Source organism: Xiphophorus hellerii, chromosome 1 (genome assembly GCF_003331165.1).
Source record: "Xiphophorus hellerii strain 12219 chromosome 1, Xiphophorus_hellerii-4.1, whole genome shotgun sequence".
NCBI lineage: Eukaryota > Metazoa > Chordata > Actinopteri > Cyprinodontiformes > Poeciliidae > Xiphophorus > Xiphophorus hellerii.
Window position 1 is genome coordinate 7,207,889 of NC_045672.1, and position 8,403 is coordinate 7,216,291.

Genomic DNA, 8,403 nt, shown 5'->3' on the forward strand with positions numbered 1-8,403 from the left:
TTGAAGTTCAAAACAAAAGAAGGTACACATTGTACAACAGCTGAAAATCTGCAGAATTTAACTTACACAATAACATACGAAATTAATAACTGCTTGCTTTGTGGTTATGTCCAGAGCAGGCCACAGTCATCAATTTAGGTGAAGTCAGTTGGCATATGAAAGAAAATTATGTAATATCTCATAATGAGCAGTAGCCTAGTTTGGTTCGTTTTGGAGCAACATGGGGGGATGGTGACGTCATCGGCCAAAATTATAATATTTAATATCTCGAAAACGAAAGCTGCACAAACGACCGTTTTAACGGCACAAACCTGCACTAACGAAGCACTAACAAAGTAGCCGAGTTTGTTTTGTTTTGGAGCAACATGGGGGGATGGTGAACTCTGATGACCTAAAAAATAACTTTTAATATTTCAGAAACCAAAGCTGCACAAACGGAGCACTAACGAAGTAGCCTAGTTTGGTTCGTTTTGGAGCAACATGGGGGGATGGTGAACTCTGATGACCTAAAAAATAACTTTTAATATCTCGAAAACGAAAGCTTCACAAACGAAAATTTTAACTGCACAAACCTGCACTAACGAAGCACTAACGAAGTAGCCTAGTTTGGTTCGTTTTGGAGCAACATGGGGGGATGGTGAACTCTGGATGACCTAAAATATAATTTTTAATATCTCGAAAACCAAAGCTGCACAAACGAAAATTTTAACGGCACAAACCTGCACTAACGGAGCACTAACCACTCAGACTATTTGCTGAATTTTTTGACGTGGGTGGGGTGTCAGCTTCACTCAGCTAGGAATCAGTTCATTATTGCTCACCCGCTTCGGATGTTATCATCCCATAGAATGGCGATTATCAGTGGTTATCAGTAAAAAGCCTCAAAAGACCGAAAGTCTACATTTATAAATCTGCTGATGGTAGTTCTATGAGTTAATGTTAGCGAGTATGTGGCACAGCATGTGTTTGTACAGATTTAGACACGTTTTTAACCCTATTTGGTGGAAAAAAGGCTACTTTAGCTCGCTAAAGTAGCCTCTTAAAAGCCAGTCAGGTTCAAATGTAGCTGTCCTTCATACCTTTAATAACAATGTGCTAAAATTTTGTTTCATATATCTTAAAAAACTGTATACTTTTCAGTATACTAGTTTATATCAGTATATTGATTTAATGTTAGGATTCTATCATACAGTTCATTACATTTCATCGTTTCCCACAGTGTATTATAAGCCCTGAGGCCATCATTCTTTATTTGTTGCCCCACCAGGCTAAGCATTGTTTATTTATTTAAGTCTTTGTAAAACGTTTGCATTTTCTATGACTTTATAGTTATTGTTCAAGTATTAATCTTCCAATCTTTCAATAACACACAATTCTCAAAATGTAATTTCAAATTTCCCGTCAACTTTTAACATTTTTTATCTCAAAAACATGACTGACTGTCATAAAACTCAACCACCGGGCTTACCATGTTTTCTGGGGGATACCCTGCAAGCACAATGCATGCTAATATTTATTTATCACATACCAGAAAAAACAGCTACCTTCTGTTTATTCATAGTCATGGTTGTATTTTCTGTCTTTGTTTTAGGTTCAATGTCAAGAAGAGGTATGTGTAGCATCTCTTAAACATTGAGCTATACAGCAAGATCTAAGAAAATATGTGTTTGTCCTGAATATTATTTTTTTATATGCTCTGCTTTTTTTCATTTCATGATAAGAGAGAACACATATCTCGGAGGAAGCGAAGGTCTTCCTCCAGAAAGCCTATAAAGAAGGGATGACCAGGGTGGGATCTCCACTGGTTGGAGCGGCATCCCAGGCCACTGGCTTGCCACCGTTTGTCATTGATGTATGTTTACCAAAGTTCTTTCTAGCCGTTCAATTTCAGAATTCAGAAGGCAAGATGCAATTTTATATAAAAATAAATTCAAGCTTCCTGTTTTGTAACAAGACTTTTGTGTTTTTTAGAACTGGATTGGAAACTATAGAAGAAAAAACCCATCTTCTTCTCAACCTAAAAACAAGAAGTTATACACCAAGGACCTGTCTGGTTACAACCTGTTCTGCAGGGATCAGTTAAAGAACAAGGGTGAGAGAGGATTTACTGTAGCTGTTATGTTGACAAGCATTGTTGTGTGTATAGCTAGCCTGATCATTGCAATTCTCACTTACAGCACAGCCTTTGCTTTCTCCCCTTGACTTGGATTATCTCCCGCAGACGTTTCATTGTGCCAGTCAGTAAACAGAAGGAGAAGTTATTAAGACTGCCAATTTTCTGTGCTGTTTTAGAATTGCAGTCCGCCTGTAGTTGTAGCAAAGTAAAGGAAGCCATTCAGTCTTTGTTGGCCTTCCAAATATGGAATTAACATGGACAGCTGCCTCGATGAGCTCAGGTCTTCTGTCTTTGTAGTGACAGATTTTATATATTTATTTATTTTATTTTATTTTGCAGCGAATGCAATTTCAAGTAGAATTTTTGGCATTGAACTGGCACATGACATACGTCACAGACAAACATTAGTGATTGGGTAAAATTTAACACCTCTACAGAAATGAGTGTTAAGTGAGCAATAGTGTCTCAATAGCCATAGCCCAGACCCTCTGGATGCTTCAATGTGTAGTACAATGGGTCATTTTTTTTACCAGGCTATTCATAAACTTAATTTTTGGAAAAAGTATCTTGCCTTAGTTATTTTGTAGTTGTGTAATACTTGCATTGTTCTGTTCGATTTACTTTCTAGAACAGTGGTTTCCAAAGTTGATTCTCAAGGGCTGGAACCTTCATGCCCTTGAGCCATGATTGAAACTAGGTTAACACACCTGGATTCAATCATGGCTCATTAGAAGGCCAAAGAAGAAAATTGACATGTTGAGGAGGTTACAACCACCAGACAGAGAAGTAAAACAAGCGGTCCTCAAGGACCCAGTTTGGGCACCCCTGTAATTGGCTCTGCTCTGCTCACAGGAGCCCTTGACTGTTATTTTTTACAAGCCATCCTTACGAAACAAATCTGACTTGTATTGTCTAGTTTATCTCGTCAAATTACATTTGTGAGATCTTGAGTACTTGATGAAACTTTTCCTATTTGCCATGTAATGTTAGAGAGCTTCCTTAACTTTGTCAAAATCTACACCCATTGAGTCGGGGTGAGCCATACGAGATCTGTACAATGTCAATGGATTGCTTGCTGTTTTTCTTTGTTTTGTTTTTCCTGCTAGGAAGCCTGAAAGATATTACGCAGAAATGGTCCACTTTGGCAGAAGAGCAGAAGAGGCAATATGCGGAGGAGGCAGCAGCTCTAAAAGTTCAGCGCACTTCAGATGACATGAGCCCAGATATGCGATGCCTGAAATTGAAGAAGCACCTAAAGCAGATGAAAATAGAGGTTTTCCATATATGCTAAGACCTTAAGAATGTTTTCAAGCCATTTAACTGTATATTGGAAATAGTGTTAGGAGTTAACCCTGTAATCATTGGGCTTCCAGTTTGAATGCCTACTACGTCTGTCTTAGTCGACATGCTTTGGCTGCTAGTGGTGCCAGTGCATGACAGCCTCACTTCTGTCAGACTGCCTGAAACCAGCTGTAGCTATAACCCTATTGGGTGGTGAGCTAATGCCCACCACCATCAGCGTGTAAATTACTTAATGTAGTGTAAAGTCCTTTCAGTTCCTCTAGACTGAGTGAAGCACTATACATTGCTCCACATGCCATTTATTATTTATCTGTGATAAGACGCTTGCGCATGACATATTTAGTCTGTGCTTGCAGTTTACCCCACTTAACTGTTTCACATCATAAAAAAGTGTTTAATCATATAAGGTAATGGTAATAAAAAGAAAATACATTTTCATATAAAGATTTAATTTGATAACCAAAAAAAAAAGGTGACAATAATTTTCATTGTTAAAAATGGAATTAGTATTGCTAAGTTTTTGTATTATTTTGCTTATAAATTTATAAGGGTCACATAATTTTTAGGCAAAGCATAGTGTTCTAATTGAAAATAAAAATTCAAAGGCTACCTTGAATGTATTAATGTCATCTACCTTTTGTTAACATGTGTAATAGAAATATTGAATGTTTATATTACATGCCATATTTCTATGTTTTATTTTTTCCTGTCTTATGTTTTATTTCTTACTGACTTAAAATAATGAAAATTTTCTAGCTCCATAACTTTATTCCTATCCTTTGTAATGTTATGTATATCTGCTGTTTTGAATGACTCTTCTTTTGATCTTTGTTGAAGGTTGCCAGTCTTGAGAAGCTTGGTGTAGAGACTGGTGTAATGATGTATGACCATTAAAAGCCTTTCTTAGAAGTCCTAGAAGTGAGCAGCAAAGGTGCTTCTTCGTTCTTCGACATACTGGACAACTTTGCACTGCATTTCAAAGGTTTTCACAAACTGACAGGGATACCTCAAACTTAAATAACAGCTTAGTGGACTTAATATTTACATGATCTTTTCTCTCTTGTTTGCACTGTGTTTTAAGGAAAATCATCATCTACTTCTGCTGCAAAAGAACCGGTTGATCCAATGGTTAAGAAAGTGCAGGAGCTCTTCAACAGGAAATACAGTAAGAGCTGGAAATGTACATCAACCACATTTCCAGCTTTAATTACACATGCAAACATTAAAGAAATTATTAAATTAGATGTACCACAAAATACAGTAGTACAGAACTAAAGCATAGATGCTTATCTTGCATCACTTGTTTAACTTTAAGGAAGTAGAAGACATCTCAAATTACGGAACTAATGAATGAGCAGGCAATAATTTGTTTTCAACATAAAAAAAATTGCAGAAATAATTACATACAAATCACACTAACCAATAGCTTAAAGTAGGGGTTCCCAAAATTGTTCCTCAATGGCCAGCACCTTGCATTTCTTAGTTCTGTTCCTGGTTTAATGCAAGGCCTATGAATAGGTTGACATGATGAAAAGTTTGTAACTTCCACCGGTGAGAGAACTAAAACATGCAGGATGCCCATCCTCAGGGCCCTAATTTTGACGACAATGAATAAAAATAAAAAGTATTAATAACAAAACTGTTTCAATATGTTTAAATATGCTGTTTACACAGAACTGATAGTAACGCTCGAGTTCAACATATTCCCGTATAAAGTATAATATGTTAAACGTTACTTGAAGGTATGACCTACCTTGAGATCACATTGCAACTAAACTGTTAATTCTTCTTTAGATGAGCGGAGCGTAACAGAGCCTATGGGTTTGACGGACGTGCTGTCAAGAGAACCGACTACAGATGGTATGCATTTAAATAAATTAAGGCATTATGCTTCTTTTATGTTTTTTAAACTACATTTGTCAATAAATTACTTATTTTTCTTTATTTAGATACTACGGATGTTTGCAACATCTGCCACTCTCTGTTCAGTGATGAGAAAAAAAAATGCCAAGAAGTGGCGTGAGTGGCGACGTTGCAACACGTGAGCAGTGGTCACACCTGGCATGTGGATTCAAGAAAAACTTGTGTCGTCATTGTCAGACTCCCAGAAGTTGAGCCTTGTTATGTCTTTCAGAGCGAAGGTGAAACATTAACATGAAGCCTAGGCGCAAATTCAAACTGGAAGACTCTTTTATCCCCACCGGGACCCGTTAATTGAAGCGACCTGCCCACAATCGTCGACCTATCAACGCCGGACCAAGCCACGTCACGTCCAATCATCGACCAAGTCCCAGCTGATAAGGACCTTCATTCATGGTGTCCTTCGCTCTCCAGCCGAGCTCAACCCACCACCACCCCTTCTCCTCCATTCGCCCGGTCCTGAGGCCCGCACCCTTCTTCAACCTCCACCACCAGTGCCGGGCCCTGGGGGATGACGTTCCTAACAGCATCGGGGATGCTCATCTGAAGCCTATTGCTAACGCTGCGATAACCGTTATACCCAGCCGGGGCCCGAGCGCCAAAGACTTTAAATTCTGTTTGTCAATAAACTCTTCTAATTGTCTTCTCATCTCCGTCTGAGTCTCTCCAGATTGAAATGTTTAACGTTGAAAAATTGTCTTATAGTACTACTTGGTTCTTTGCTGGAATAATGACATGGTGTCTCACTGTCCAAAATGTTCAAGTCTGTATGTTCGAAGATACTGTCTAACATATGATCTAAGTAGTTTTTGGCTTTTTATAGCCATGGATCTCCATTGTGCAACATCTTCAGGTCTGTGAAATCATTCACTTCTGTTTTCAGCAAAAATGTAAAACAAGCTTTTATTGGAGATGTATTTTTTGTTGTGCTATCTGTCATTAAACATGTTTTTTTCTAAATATATTATGTATCACTGGGACTGCAAAAAAGACACTTCTAATTTGGTCACAGTTGTGACATCTGTTTATCCGAAAGCTGTCAATGTTAGCATTTCCTGTAGTTTGTCTTAAAACAATTGATAAATGTACAATGCATCAATAAAAGCTTTTGTATTGAAAAGATATTCTGTCAAATGTGAGTGCTTTAAATAGTAACAAACATTTGGGTATCAAACGAACACATCGGTGAGCATGTTAGCTGAACTCATTACTATTGCACTTGAAAAATGTCCACATGGTAGCACAGATAATACCCGTTAGCAAAAGAATGAGTAAGATCTTTCCTTTTAAATAAACAAATTGACCAGGTTAGAAGACGACACGTTCAGGTAAAGGCACTTTCTCCCTTCGCGAAATCGTTAGGACAGGCATGTTGATAGGACACAGCTGGAGAAGATCCCAGTGTGGGATGCAGTAGTTCCACAACGTCACGTTACTATTGGTTATCAATGGGTGACACGCCACGTGACCAGTTACACACTTTTTGCCGCTTAATGAAAACTATTAATACGATTGACATTAGGATTTAATTCTGTCTGATAATTTCAATGTATGACTGGAAAATGTGATTTACTTACTTTAACAGAATTTGCTACCCACTCAGACTGGTGAGTTCAATCATGACATCGCCCCGTGTGTCAATGATGGGGCGCATTCCATTTCAAACATTGAACGTGTGCCGCAACAATAAGACCCTGTGAGCTGTAAGTGCGAGGCTGTTATAAAGTAATGTATATGGTCATTGAGAGTGTAATTGTAGTGTGTAGTGTATTAAACTATGATCAGGGCTTCACTTTTTTCTCATATTTAGTTTAGCTGCACTATTACAGATAGTATGTGTTAACAAGGAGAAGCTGTATGGGAGAGTGATGCAAAAGAAGCCTTTTCAGCAATTACGCCTCAAACAGAGCCGCTTGAGGTCTGCAAAAGCACATTTGGACGAGCCAGCTTCATTTTGGAATAAGGTCCTGTGGACTGAAGAAACAAAGATTGAGTTGTTTGGTCATAAAAAAGGCATTATGCATGGCGGGGAAAAAAAAAAAACAGCATTCCAAGAAAAACACTTGCTACCCACTGTAAAATTTGGTGGAGGTTCCATCATGCTTTGGGGCTGTGTGGCCAATGCCGGCACTGGAAATCTTGTTAAAGTTGAGGGTCACATGGATTCCACTCAATATCAACAGATTCAACGGACACTGCTCTTATATTTAGGCATGGTTCTAAAGTGGGAGAGAACAGAAAGAAGACAGAAATACTGTAACACCGAGAAGCATAAAATAATAATAAAAAAACAAAATTTTAGCACATTGTTATTAAAGGTATGAAGGACAGCTACATTTGAACCTGACTGGCTTTTAAGAGGCTACTTTAGCTCGCTTTTTTCTACCAAATAGGGTTAAAAACGTGTCTAAATCTGTACAAACACATGCTGTGCCACATACTCGCTAACATTAACTCATAGAACTACCATCAGCAGATTTATTAATGTAGACTTTCGGTCTTTTGAGGTTTTTTACTACATTTTTATTTGACAGATTCAGGGGCTACTCACCAGCTCCGACCGTGGAAAGTGTCGCGTCGAATGACGTAAGCTTCTTCTTCTTCTCTAATGTTTTGTCGGGTGCAATCCGTAATTTATTATTATTACTACTAATACAAATATTAAACATTTTCATATGATACAAACACAGATTTTCATATAATCATATGAGCAAATCCATCCGTATTTTTATTTTTTTAATTAAAAATAAGATTAGGGCCAACCCTAACTTCTTCTTATCATTATTAATGGATTGCAAGCAACTTCGGATGTACATACAGCCACCTAGTGGAAGGCTATGAAGTTGGACAACTCATAACACTACATAACTCTAGAATATACCTTTTAATTTCATTGTATGCTTATATATATATATATATATAAAATTGCATATAAATAAAATTGCACGACCGGAAGATAAAAACGCGGCATGTATTGAGAGAACACGTCTTGTAAAGATCCAATAAAATTAACCAAGTATGTTAAATTTTGGCATTTATTTTGAGTGAATTATTGGGAAAAAATC

The 8,403-nt window shown here is 37.6% G+C and overlaps 1 pseudogene; it reads left to right on the forward strand.

The window, feature by feature from the left end:
• Positions 1–1,617: 1,617 nt before the first annotated feature.
• Positions 1,618–4,693, forward strand: LOC116719723 (uncharacterized; annotated as a pseudogene).
• Positions 4,694–8,403: the final 3,710 nt, after the last annotated feature.